The sequence below is a fragment of the Nicotiana sylvestris genome, chromosome 10 (genome assembly GCF_000393655.2).
Source record: "Nicotiana sylvestris chromosome 10, ASM39365v2, whole genome shotgun sequence".
In the NCBI taxonomy this organism is placed as follows: Eukaryota; Viridiplantae; Streptophyta; class Magnoliopsida; order Solanales; family Solanaceae; genus Nicotiana; species Nicotiana sylvestris.
The window spans coordinates 122,374,989-122,388,865 of NC_091066.1; the positions used below are offsets into that span (position 1 = coordinate 122,374,989).

General features: G+C 40.0%; 1 pseudogene; it reads right to left on the reverse strand.

The window, feature by feature from the left end:
• Nucleotides 1–418: 418 nt before the first annotated feature.
• On the reverse strand, nucleotides 419–4,744 carry LOC104243191 (putative late blight resistance protein homolog R1B-17; annotated as a pseudogene).
• Between the last annotated feature and the right edge of the window lie 9,133 nt (nucleotides 4,745–13,877).

Consider the following 13,877-nt stretch of genomic DNA (forward strand, 5'->3'; position numbering starts at 1 on the left):
CTCTTTCTAGTGGCATGTTCTTCTGATGAAATGGTCTGGTTAAATATTAGTTGTAACTCTCTCTGGAGATTCATATGTACTAAGTCATTACTTTGTGTCATGGCTTGTAAAATGATGCAAATGGAATTCCATTTGCTGAACTTTTATAGTATCTGCTACTTATATGCTCTTGTCAAGATGCTATTTTTAGTGTTGACTATTCTTTGATGTGTATTGATAACATTGCTTTAAACAACGGAAAATGTCTAAAAATGCCACTCAACTTTCAGAAATGGTCTATCCATATCATTCGTTAAAAAAATGCTCATTTCATGCCACTGTCGTTACACATTTGGCCTATCCATGCCATTATAACAATTGACTTTCTACAAATCATGATAACATACTAGTTAACTCTCTGCTGCTATGGGATAATCACTCAGATATTGTAGAAAATTGCCTTTTGGTAGAATGGGAGTATGCCTTTTGGTAGAATGAAAATATCCTTAATGTCTTTCGAATAGGAAAGCTTGAATCCCCATAATTCTCTCAAGTTCTCTAACTTTGAGTCCTCTGCTACCTTTATTGGTTTATCTGTATCCAAATCAAAGAAAGAACAATCATTTATGACCAACACTTGCAACTTTACAAGATTCCAAATTGTCAGTAGTAGTATCAATGGCGATCCATCGTTTTTCACCTTCAGAATTTTCAGATTCCAGAAATTTAGAAAAGACGAAGGCAGAGATTTAATTTTTGTCTTAATATTTAACAACCTCAAATGAACCAATGTACATATTTCATTCAGCAAATAATCATCCACCTTGATAAAAGAGCCGTACAATTCCAATACTCTAAGAAACCTCAAAGTGTCTTAGGTGACATATATTATAAAGACTATTGTCCAGCTCGTGCCCATATATCAGCAAAGAATAGAGGTGTTTACCAGAATGCCTTTTCTTTTTTGAATCGAATATGACAAAATCATTATGCCCAAAGTCCTCATCATCATAAAGAAATTGCATTTCACGTGGCATAAGATCTGAAGAAGAAGAAGATGATAGAGCATTTGAACTTATCTCGTCAAACAACTTTTCCTCTCTTGCTTTTAACAAACAAAAGTGATGCACAAGATCATGAATTTGGTAAGTCCGACCGTTGCCTATTTCATTGAAAGAAATAACCAAACTACTGGAAATTAAATTTTCCAAATAAACATCCATCACTTCTTCCACATTGTTCGTCTCTGTGTGTTCCACAAATCCTTTGGCACGCCATAATCTTTTCATATGATCGGCTGGAATTTTTGTGTCCTTCTCATAACTTGCAAGGTCAAGTAAGCACGGGTTTACAGGATCAGGTAAATGGTCATAACTTAATGCTATAGCCTTCATCACGTCCTCTTCTTTCTGGAAAATGAAGGAATGCAAACTATTTAGAACTTCAAGCCAAACAGACTTTTTATTTTCCTTCCGAGCAACGACTCCAGCGATCAGATGAACCACCAAAGGAAGACCTTTACAATTTTTGACTACTCTTTTACCATCCAATAGTTCATCTGGCAAACTTTCTTTTCCAAAAACCCTTTTCTGTAATAACTCTAAACTTTCTTCTTGTCTTAGCGATCGAAGGTCAAGAGGATCACTGTGGCATTGTGCATGCAAAGCCACTTTCTTATCTCGAGTTGCCAAAATAATTCTACTTCCTTTCCTAGCTTCAGGAAAAGGTCTTGCTAACTCATCCAATGTTGCAGTGTCCCATAAGTCATCTAAGACGATAAGGAACCTCTTTCTAAACAAATTTTTCCGTAGCTCATCAGCAACATCTATATTCTCTATGACTTTCAAAGTTGAGCCTGTAACTTGATTAAAAATATTCTCCAATAACTTTTTCTCGACATATTTTGTATCGACTGTACACCATGCACGGATATCGAAATGACTAGAAACTGACTTATCATTATACACTTTGTATGCCAAAGTAGTTTTACCCGAACCCGGAATATTAGTGATCGAAATGACATCTAGCATTTTTAGTCCACTGGTTAGCTTACTAATTATCAAGTATGTCTCCTCTTTAAAACCTACGATTAATTGATCAGTTTTAATGGCTTCCTTTCAACATGCTTGGTGAGAGAGTTCACAATAATGAGGCACTTGTTCTTGAGAATCTTCTCAAGTAAATTAGAGATCTTTTCTTTGATAAGCTCGATCTTTTCTATGACAAAGGGAAGTGAGAAAATAAGAAGTAAGAGACCATTATCTCGTACAATAATTGAATCAATGACATCTTTTGCCTCGTATGCCAAATCTAAAACACGTGCCCAAAGATCTTTATACAATTCTTGTTCAACATTCACAAAGATAGATCTTATCAATTCTAGATCTTCTTTCACTAGTCCAATTTCTACTTTTATCAAAGCAACTGAATAAGCATTGGAATTGAGTAAATCATTTAAGTGTATAAGTAGAAGATGGATGAACAAGGGTCCATCACTCATGGGGAAGTCTCCCGACAGATGCGCGAATTGCATTGGTCATTGTGCGGAATGCCCTCTAAGCCAGTCAATCAATGGAGGGACCGGGGCGCTAGGTATTTTCTTTCTTCTGGCCGTAGGTGTGATCAATGCCATTGAGCTTCGGTACTCTAAAATAGTAGTCGGAATTCGCTTCTGAGTGAGCTTCCTTCCTTATGCTCTGGTCTGACCTTCACGAACAGCTTTCTTTCAGCTACCAACTTCAAAGCTTGATCTCATCTCTCTTCTTTTGAAAGTTTAGTACTATTATTGTTGGCATGGAAGGAGTTCATCTTGAATTGCCAGTACAGTGATTGGAGGTCTTCCTCACCTGTTCTAGTGACATAGGCCCATCCGGTCGAGAGAAGAGACTTGAGATTAGCCACTAGGTGAAGTACCAAGGAGAGGATGAATAAACTCCTTGGGCATATTAATTAGAACCATTAATAGGAACTCTATCTTGACATGAATGTTTCGAGCCCCTGAAGTTCTAGTGGTAATAACATTTACCATGTTCTCTTGTAGATGAATGAGATATTCTCGAAGAATGTCCAGAGAGGTTTCTAAGAGCTGCTCAATGAAGCATCCAACTTCTGCTGATGTTGAATATTTCAAATTTGTATGACATATGTGTATAACCTCCACTTCAAATGGAATAACCTTCAAGAGGGTATGTGTTGGCTTTGAGAGTCCATAGTCTCTATCAATTAATTCACCATACAAAAGGAAGCATCCTACTCTCTCAGCCATTTGTTGAAACTGAGGTAAGACATTTTTAATAATCTCATGCTCAACGCAGCCATTCATTTTCAATCGATGGAAATCCCTTATGTTGCCACATACAATATGAAGAATCTCATATTCAGTCACTAAGGGATAACATTTTTCAACACAATACTTGGATAGGTGTTGGAGATTCAGGAGGAGAAAGTCCAACTGCTCCTCTGTCATGTCGGCACTTGATTTAGCAAGATTGTCAATTTTTTTGCGAATAGCAGAAAATGATACCTGCCAAAAGACCAAATATTAATCAAATTTTCAAAGCCACATATCTATCATGCAATATTTTACTCTATACAGGCAACTAAAATTGCTGCAAAAAAATTTCAAAGAACAATATGTTTTGTAGATTTTTCGTTTGTCCCAAAAAAGAATATCACCTTTCTATATATAGAAATAATTTATCGTTATATTTTTTTAACCCTAATTTATAGCAATATAAATATCTAAGTCTTGTTTTAGACTACACGTTTAAAAATCTTTCTTTCTTTCTTAAACTCTATGCTAGTTAAATGGTGCCACATAAATTGGGATGGAGGAAGTACTATTTATGAATCTTAGATAGAACTTGAAAAAAGAAATTCTTGATTGCAATAGTGTTGAATAGAGCGCGATCTTGAAAATAGGCATTAGAGATTGACTTGCGAATAAGGACACAAATATACCTATTCGCAGTGGTTAGCCATGTGATGACCCGATAGGTCATTTCATGTTTCAAAACCCAATTCTGTGTTTTGAAGTTTTAAATATCTCATTTTAGCCTTTCTCGACTTGCGTGCATGATCCGGGTATTTTTTCGAAAGGCTTATATATTAAAAATTGATAATAATAAGAATTTTTGCCTTAAAACTTCTTTTGAGTTGACTACAGTCAATGTTTGAGCAAACGGACCCGGAACCATATTTTGATGATCCTGGTGGATCCGTATTGTAATATAGGACATGGGCGTATGCCCGGAATCGAATTTCGAGGTCCCTAAATCGAAATATGAATTTTTAACGAAAAATTATAAGTTTGAAAGTTTAATGATTTTAAGAATTGACTGATGTTTGGTCTTGTTGATATTTAATTGGTATTTTGGTTCCGAAGTCTGGTACAGGTCCATTATTATATTTATGACTTGTCTATGAAATTTGGTGAGAAACGGAGTTAGTTTGACGTGATTCGTACGTTCGGTTGTGAAAATAGAAGTTTTAAAGTTTTCTGGAAAATTTCATTTCATTTGGTGTCCAATTCATAGTTCTAAGTGTTATTTTGGTGATTTGATATCGCGAGCAAGTTCGTATGATGTTATATGACTTTTGTGCATGCTTGGTTTGGAGCCGCGAGGGCTCAGGTGAGTTTCGAATAGGCTACGGAGTGTTTTGAACTTAGAAAACCTAGCACCTGGTGTATCAGATCTGCAGACTTCGCATTTGCAAGGTCTGGCTCGCAAATGCGAGTCTCGTATTTGCAAAGAGGCCAGCGCATTTGCGAGCAGTGGGCTGGGGGGAGGACTTTCGCAATTGCAAAATTGTGGTCGCATGTGCGATCCATACTAGTCTGCATTTGCGAAAACTTGTTCGCATTTGCGAAGGCAGTAGAGTTGGGGAAGCTTCGCATTTGCGAAGAATTTCTCGCAATTGCAGGATTAGCAATTGCGAACCCCTTGTCACATTTGCGATATCTGTAGCTGCGTAAAACTTAAGTTAGAAGGGATTTTCTCTCATTCATGAAATTTTCAAACCTAACCCCAGAGGCGATTTTTCCAAGACTCATTCTTCCCCAAATTATTGGTAAGAGATTTTAGCCCATTTTCTTTCAATCTTTCATTACATTTCTCAAGTTTTAAGCCTAAAATCTAGTTTTTTCATGGTGAAAATTTGGGGGTTTGGGTAGAATTAGGAATTTTTGAGAAATTAGGATTTAGACCCGGTTGGGGTGAATGGGTAATCGTATTTGGTCCGAATTTCGGGTTTGGACCAAGCAGGCCTGGGAGTTGACTTTTTTAATAATTAACTAAATTAAATTTATGCAATCGTGGGTGATTCCTAAGGCTTATTATGAATATTTTGGTTAGTAATTTGCTAGATATTGTTGGTTCGGAGGCTTGTTTGAAAGGCAAAGTTGTGGTTGAGCTTTGAGTGGTCTTTGAAGCGAGGTAAGTGTTGTGTCTAATCTTGACTTGAGGAAATTAGGAACCCTCGGACTATGTGTCATGTGAATTTTAAGTGAGCGGCATATATGCGAGGTGACGAGTGCTTATACGCTGACGAATTATCTATTTTCCTTGATTTCTCGCTTTTCCTTAATTATTTCCATCCCTGTCTCAACTGTTAGATGCTCTAAATGCTTTTCATACTTAACTACTACTTGTTAATCAATATCTCCTCCAATTAATGATGTTAGCTCTTCCATAGTTTCATGATTCACCGCTATTTGCTTAAATTGACTTACATGCACCTTCTAATTTGTGAATTACTAGATTGGTTTCGATGTGCAGTATTACTCCTGTAGATTTCTATATTGTACAAGGTTTCCTTTTGGTTCAGTTTGGTATTTATTGTTCGCAAAGGTTTTGTGGTTTGACTGTGCATTGAGTATTTGGTACTAATATGATGGGATCGGGTTGCACGCCGCATAAGGTGTAATATGGGTGGATTGATATAGTGGAATAAGGGTGAATATGTATTATACAATGGGATCGGGTTGCACGCTGCAACAGGTGGAATAAGGATGGATTGATATGGTGAAATAAGGGTGAACTATGATACTTATATTATTATATGGTGGGATCGGGTTGTGCGCCGCAACATATTTAAATATATTATCTCTATTATTGATGTTATTATGATGAAATAAGGGAGGATTATGTGTTGCATGGTGGGATCGGATTGCGCGCCACAACAACCTATGTGTTTCTATTTCCTGAGCTATGTTTGGTTTTTAGTGTTCTCATTTGAAATGCTAAGGATCAGTAATTCTGGATGATGCTAGTTCATTTCTTGAGGTTGTAGTTATTGTTTATAGTTGACTGTTAATCTTGTTCTATGTTTCCATTTTCTATCATTATTATATACTGCGTACAAGTTGTATTATAGGTGACCTGCCTTAGCCTCGTCACTACTTCGTCGAGGTTAGGCTCGACACTTATAGAGTACATGGGATCGGTTGTACTCATACTACACTCTGCACTTCTTATGCAGATTTTGGAGTCGGTCCTAGCAGCGGCTACTAGAGAGCTCAGATTGGATAGCTTGTAGAGACTTGAGGTACAGCTACATAACGCCCGCAGCTCCTAGAGTCCCTTTCTTGTTTTTATTTAGCTGTGTATCTTCTTTTCAGACAGCTTTATGTTATTTCAAACCCTTGTATGTAGTATTCTAGTAGCTTGTGCACTTCTGACAACGGATTCAGGGATTTGTAGCAGATGTTTACAGATTTAGCTTCCGCATTTATAATTTGGATTATTGTAGTTTAATCAGTTCTTCTTCATTAATTAATTTTAAAATGTTAAAAATCCTAAATTATTCTAACGTTAGCTTATATAGCAAGTGAAATTTTAGGCGCCATCACGGTCCCGATGGTGAAAAGTTTAGGTCGTGACACGTTGGCTTCAGAGGACTAAGTTACATAGGTCTCACGAGTCACGAGCAAACTTAGCAGAGTCTGGCGGATCGGTACGAATACGTTTATACTTATCTTTTAGAGACTATGGAGTTAGGTACAGTTTCGCTTCAATTCTTCTCTATGGTGCGATTTTATTCTATAATTGCTAATTAAACCCTTCTATTCTTATTCTCTCGCATATGGCGATAACACGCACCGTATCTTCAGCTAGACAGCAGCCAAAGTCCTAGCAGCAACTCCTACGAGGGGTAGAGGTTGAGGCCAAGGTCGAGCCAAGGGCCGAGGTAGGGGTAGAGCTTAGCCAAGAGCTCGAGCAGCGGCACCAGTGGTGGAGCCTTAGGTAGAGTTTAATGAGAAGGTTCCATCCAGACTGTGCCTGTCAGACCACCTCAGGTGCCGGGGGGTTCATCGCCACCCTAGTACTTCAGGATGCTTTGGTCTATTTGGTGGGCCTTATGGAGGGTGTGGCCCAAACCGGTACATTTCCTATGGCACCATCCGTCTCTCAGGCTGGGGGAGGAGCACAGACTCCCGCTACCCACACTCCGGAGCAGATGGCTCCCTATTATCAGACTCCAGCAGCTCCACTAGTTGGGGTAGTTCAGCAAGCTGTTGCGGCACAAACCGGTGGTAGTCATGCCATGACTTCTGAGGGCTTATTGAGATTGGACAAATTTACCAAACTCTTCCCAGATCACTTCAGTGGAGCGTCTTCTGAGGACCCACAAGATTATCTTGACCGCTACTATGAGATGGTGCGGAACATAGACATAGTGGACATCAATGGGGTCGACTTTGCTGTATTTCAGATTATGGGTTCTGCCAAGAGATGGTGGAAGGCTTATGTATCTACCAGACCAGCTGAGTCGTCTGCTCTTAATTGGGACCAGTTCTCTCTGGGGCTATTTATTCAGATCGGATATCTGAAATCCGAACCGAACCATTCAATTTCTGATTTCGGATTGGATCGGATTTCGGATTGTGTTTATTAAAATTTCATATTATGGATCAGATTTGGATTGGTATAATATAATCTGATTCGATCCGAAATTCGAAATTATTAGGCAATGTATAAATACTACACTTTAATTCAGATAGTCAATATTTCCTTTACATCTTCTTCCAAGTTATTACCTTTACAATTGCTAGATTTAACTATATTGGCACCATAGTACTCTCATAATTGCATAAATATGAATTTTTCTTAATGTGTTGCCTCTTTTACAAAGAAAATATACATATTAGTTTGCAACTTTGAGGCATAATAATATGATCCAAAATCCGATCCGATCCGATCCAAACTTTAAAATTCGATCTGATCTGATATAATTCTGATCAGATTCGGATTGCATTTTCTAGAATCCGAAATTCGAATTCGAAATATGCTAAATCCTATCCAATCCGATCTGTGCACAGCCCTAATTCTCTCAGGTATTTCTTAAGAAGTTACTTTCTATCACTCAGAGAGAGAGAGCTACCACAGACAATTCGAGCACCTCCAGCAGGGCAGTATGACCGTCACCCAGAGGTAGAGTTCAGGCGACTAGAGGTAAAGGTCAGGCCGTTAGAGGTGGAGGTCAGGCTGCTAGAGGTGAAGGTCAGCCAGCAGAGGTCGTCCTAGGGATGTAGCTCAAAGTGGTAGGGCCCAGCCCCGATGTTATGCTTTCCCAGTCAGGCTAGAGGCTGAGTCATCCGATGTTGTCACTACAAATATTGTTTCAGTTTTCCATAGAGATGTTTCAGTTCTATTTGATCCGGTCTCTACTTATTCATATGTGTCGTCTTATTTTGCTTCATATCTGGTTGTGCCTCGTGATTCTTTGAGTGTTCCTGTGTATGTGTCCACACCTGTGGGAGATTCTATTGTTGTAGATCGTGTCTATAGTTCATGTGTGGTTATCATCGAGGGTCTTGAAACTAGCTTAGATCTTCTACTTCTCGATATGGTTGATTTTGATGTCATTTTGGGTATGGATTAGTTGTCACCTTATCATGCTATATGGGACTGTCATGCCAAGATGGTGACCTTAACCTTGTCGGGATTACCTCGATTAGAGTGAAGAGGGACTCCTGGCCATTCTACCAGCAGGGTTATCCCTTATGTGAAGGCTCGACATATGGTCGAAAAGGGGTGTCTAGCTTATTTGGCTTATGTACGTGATTCTAATGCGGAGGTTCCTTCCATGGACTCAGTACCAGTTATTCGTGAGTTTCCAGAGGTGTTTCCCGTAGATTTTTTGGGGATGCCACCCGATAGAGATATTGACTTCTGTATTGATCTGGCTCCGAGAACTCAGCCCATTTCTATTTTGCCATATCGTATGGCCCCGTCAGAGTTAAAAGAATTGAAAGATTTGCTCGATAAGGGCTTTATTAGACCTGGTGTCTCGCTTGGGGTGCGCCGATGTTGTTTGTGAAGAAGGATGGATCGATGAGGATGTGAATAGATTATCGGCAATTGAACAAAGTCACCATCAAGAACAAGTATCCATTGCGAGAATTGATGACTTATTTAATCAGCCTCAGGGTGCAAAGTGTTTTCGAAGATTGATTTGAGGCCTTGCTACTATCAGTTGAGAATTAGAGCATCTGATGTCCCTAAGACAGCATTTCAAACTAGGTACAAGCATTCTGAGTTTCTAGTGATGTCATTTGGGCTGACAAATGCCCCAGCAACATTCATGGTTTGATGAACCGGGTGTTAAGCTTTACCTGGATTCCTTTATGATTGTGTTTATTGAGGATATTTTGATCTACTCCTGAAGTCAAGAGGAGCACGAGCAACATCTTCGAATCGTACTTCATACTTGAGAGACATCCAGTTATACGCTAAGTTTTCAAAATTCAAGTTTTGGTTGAGCTCAGACGCTTTCTTGGTGCACGTTGTATTAGTAGAGGATATTCTGCTGGATCCTAAGACGATTGAGGTAGTTCAAAACTGGCCTAGACCCACATCAGCTATGGAGATCCAGAGTTTCTTAGGATTGTCGTGCTATTACCATTATTTTGTGGAGGAATTTTCATCTATAGCAGGCCCGTTGACCAGGTTGACCCAGAAGGGTGCCCTGTTCAGATGGTCAGACGAGTGTGAGGTGAGCATTCAGATGCTCAAGACTGTTTTGACTACGGTGCTAGTGCTGGTGTTGCCCATAGGTTCAAGACCTTATACATTATATTGTGATACATCTCATATTAGACTTGGTGCGGTATTGATGTAGGGAGGCAAGGTGATTGCATATACATCGCAACAACTGAAGATACACGAGAAGAATTACCATGTTTATGACTGAGACTTGGCAGCCATTGTTCATGTGCTGAAGATTTGGAGGCATTATCTTTACGGTGTGTCGTGTGAGGTATTCATGGATTATCGAAGTTTGTAGTATTTGTTCAAGCAAAAAGGAGCTAAATTTGAGGCAGAGGAGGTAGTTGGAGCTATTGAAAGACTATAATATCACCATCTTGTATCACCCCGGGAAGGCCAATGTGGTGGCCGATGCTTTGAGTAGAAAGTTAGTGAGTATGGGCAGACTTGCATACATTCTAATCAGTGAGATATCGCTTGCATTAGATGTTTAGGCTTTGGACAATCAGTTCATGAGGTTGGATGTTTCTAAGCGCAGTCGTGTTCTAGCTTGTACAGTCACTCGGTGTTTATTGATTGAGCGTATCAGGAAGCAGCAGTATGATGACCCTCATTTGTTTATCCTTAGGGACATAGTGCGGCAGGGTGATGCCAAGAAGCTTATTGTTGGGGATGATGGCATTTTGAGGATGCAGGGTCGTGTTTGTGTGCCTTATATAGATGGACTTCGTGAGTTGATTCTTGAGGAGGCCCACAGTTCCCAATATTCTAGTCATCCAGATGTCGCCAAGATGTATCAGGACCTGCGGTAGCATTATTGGTAGAGGAGGATGATGAAAGATATAGGTGACCTGCCTTAACCTCGTCACTACTTGGTCGAGGTTAGGCTCGGCACTTATAGAGTACATGGGATCTGTTGTACTCATACTATACTCTGCACTTCTTATGCAGATTTTGGAGTCGGTCCTAGCGGCGGCTACTAGAGAGCTCAGATTGGATAGCCTGTAGAGACTTGAGGTACAGCTACATAACGCCCGCAACTCCTAGAGTCCCTTTCTTGTTTTTATTTAGCTGTGTATCTTCTTTTCAGACAGCTTTATGTTATTTCAAACCCTTGTATGTAATATTCTAGTAGCTTGTGCACTTGTGACACCGGATTCAAGGATTTGTAACAGTTGTTTACAGATTTAGCTTTTGCATTTATAATTTGGATTATTGCAGTTTAATCAGTTCTTCTTCATTAATTAATTTTAAACTGTTAAAAATGCTAAATTATTTTAACATTGGCTTGCTTAGCAAGTGAAATGTTAGGCGCAATCACGGTCCTGACGGTGAAAATTTTGGGTTGTGACACGTTGTCTTCAGAGCACTAAGTTACATAGGTATCACGAGTCACGAGCAAACTTAGTAGAGTCTGGAGGATCGGTACGAAGACGTTTATACTTATCTTTTAGAGACTATGGAGTTAGGTACAGTTTTGCTTCAATTGTTCTCTATGGTGCGATTTTATTCTATAATTGCTAATTAAACCCTTCTATTCTTATTTTCTCGTAGATGGCGAGAACACGCACCGCATCTTCAGCTGGACAGCAGCCAAAGTCCTAGCAGTAGCTCCTACGAGGGGCAGAGGTTGAGGCCAAGGTCGAGCCAAGGCCCGAGGTAGGGGTAGAGCTTAGCCAAGAGCTCGAGCAGCGGCACCAGCGGTGGAGCCTCAGGTAGAGTTTGATGAGAAGGTTTCATCCAGACTGTGCCTGTCAGACCACCACAGGTGCCGGGGGGTTCATCGCCACCCCAGTACTTCAGGATGCTTTGGTCTTTTTGGTGAGCCTTATGGAGAGTGTGGCCCAGGCCATTACATTTCCTATGGCACCAGCCGTCTCTCAGGCTGGGGGAGGAGCACAGACTCTCGCTACCCACATTCCAGAGCAGATGCCTCCCCATTATCAGACTCCAGCAGCTCCACTAGTTGGGGTAGTTTAGCAAGCTGTTGCGGCACAAACTAGTGGTAGTCATGCCATGACTTCTGAGGGCTTATTGAGATTGGAAAAATTTACCAAACTCTTCCCAGATCACTTCAGTGGAGCAATTTCTGAGGACCCACGAGATTATCTTGACCGCTACTATGAGATGTTGCGGAACATAGGCATAGTGGACACCAATGGGATCGACTTTGTTGTATTTCAGATTATGGGTTCTGCCAAAAGATGGTGGAAGGCTTATGTATCTACCAGACCAGCTGAGTCATCTGCGATTACTTGGGACCAGTTCTCTCTGGGGCTATTTATTCAGATTGGATATCTGAAATCTAAACTGATCCATTCAATTTCAGATTTCGGATTGGATCAGATTTGGATTGTGTTTATTAAAAATTCATATTATGGATCGAATTTGGATTGGTATATTATAATCCGATCCAATCTGAAATTCGAAATTATTAGGCAATGTATAAATACTACACTTTAATTCGGATAGTCAGTACTTCCTTTACATCTTCCTTCAAATTATTACCTCTACAATTGCTAGATTTAACTATATTGGCACCATAGTACTCTCATAATTGCATAAACATGAATTTTTCTTAATGTATTGCCTCTTTTACAAAGAAAATATACATATTAGTTTGCAACTTTGAGGCATAATAATTTGATCCAAAATCCGATTCAATCCGATCCAAACTTTAAAATTCGATCCGATCCGATATAATTCTGATCAGATTCGGATTGCATTTTCTAGAATCCGAAATCTGAATCCGAAATGTGCTAAATCCGATCAATTCCAATCCGTGCACAGCCCTAATTCTCTCAGGTATTTCTTAAGAAGTTAATTTCTATCACTCAGAGAGAGAGAGCTACCGCAGGAAATTCGAGCACCTCTAGCTGGGCAGTATGACCGTTACCCAAAGGTAGAGGTCAGGCGGCTAGAGACGGAGGTCAAGCCGTTAGAGGTGGAGGTCAGGCTACTAGAGGTGGAGGTCAGCCAGCAGGAGGTCGTCCTGGGGATGTAGCTCAAAGTGGTAGGGCCCAACCCCGATGTTATGCTTTCCCAGTTAGGCTAGAGGCTGAGTCATCCAATGTTGTCACTACAGATACTGTTTCAGTTTGCATAGAGATGCTTCAATTCTATTTGATCCGGGCTTTACTTATTCCTATGTGTCATCCTATTTTGCTTCATATCTGGTTGTGCATAGTGATTCTTTGAGTGCTCCTTTGTATGTGTCCACACCTATGGGATATTCTATTGTTGTAGATCAAGTCTATAGTTCATGTGTGGTTATCATCAGGGGTCCTGAAACTAGCTTAGATCTTCTATTTCTCGATATGGTTGATTTTGATGTCATTTTGGGTATGGATTGGTTGTCACCTTATCATGTTATATTGAACTGTTATGCCAAGATGGTGACCTTAACCTTGCCGGGATTACCTCGATTAGAGTGAAGAGGGACTCCTGGCCATTCTACCAGTAGGGTTATCCCTTATGTGAAGGCTCGACATATAGTCGAGAAGTGGTGTCTAGCTTATTTGGCTTATGTCCGTGATTCTAATGTGGAGGTTCCTTCCATGGATTCAGTACTAGTCATTCGTGAGTTTTTAGAGGTGTTTCCCGTAGATCTGTCGGGGATGCCACCCGATAGTGATATTGACTTTTGTATTGATCTGGCTCCTAGAACTCAGCCCATTTCTATTTCTCCATATCGTATGGCCCTGTCAGAGTTGAAAGAATTGAAAGATTTGCTCGATAAGGGCTTTATTAGACCTAGTGTCTCGCCTGGGGTGCGCCGATGTTGTTTGTGAAGAAGGATGGATCGATGAGGATGTGAATAGATTATCGGCAGTTGAACAAAGTCACCATCAAGAACAAGTATCCATTGCCGAGAATTAATCACTTATTTAATCAGCCTCAGGGTGCAAA